This window comes from Alligator sinensis, unplaced genomic scaffold (genome assembly GCF_000455745.1).
Source record: "Alligator sinensis unplaced genomic scaffold, ASM45574v1 scaffold1798_1, whole genome shotgun sequence".
NCBI lineage: Eukaryota > Metazoa > Chordata > Crocodylia > Alligatoridae > Alligator > Alligator sinensis.
Genome location: NW_005843536.1, coordinates 55,273 through 55,730, shown reverse-complemented (window position 1 = coordinate 55,730; position 458 = coordinate 55,273).

The window sequence follows — 458 nt, the reverse complement described above, 5'->3', positions numbered from 1 at the left end:
CCTTTACAGCCCCGCCCCGAGGGGCAGGGGAGTCTCTGCGGGGCTGAGAAAAACCGGGACCCGCGAGAAACGAGGAGCACAACGGGCAGAGAAGGAGCAGGGCGCAGGGAGGGGCCAGGAAAGTGTAAAGGGTCAGCCCCCCCTCCCGGCTCCGCCCCGCCTCACACTCACACTCACACTCACACTGACACCCACACTCATACCCACACCCACACCCACACCCACGCTCACGCTCACACTCACACCCCCACTCACACCCTCGTGTTTCAGGAGCTGTCACGATGGGGCGGGGGGAAGGGGCGTGCTGAGCCCGTCCGTGCCCCAGTCCAAGGGGGATGCCTCGGCCCCGCCCACCGGGCTGCCGCCTCCTCCAATCAGCGCACGGGCAACCTTTTGTATGCAAATACAGACAAGCGCGCCGCTCTGCCATTGGCAGCCGTCGGGGGGAAGGGGCAGGG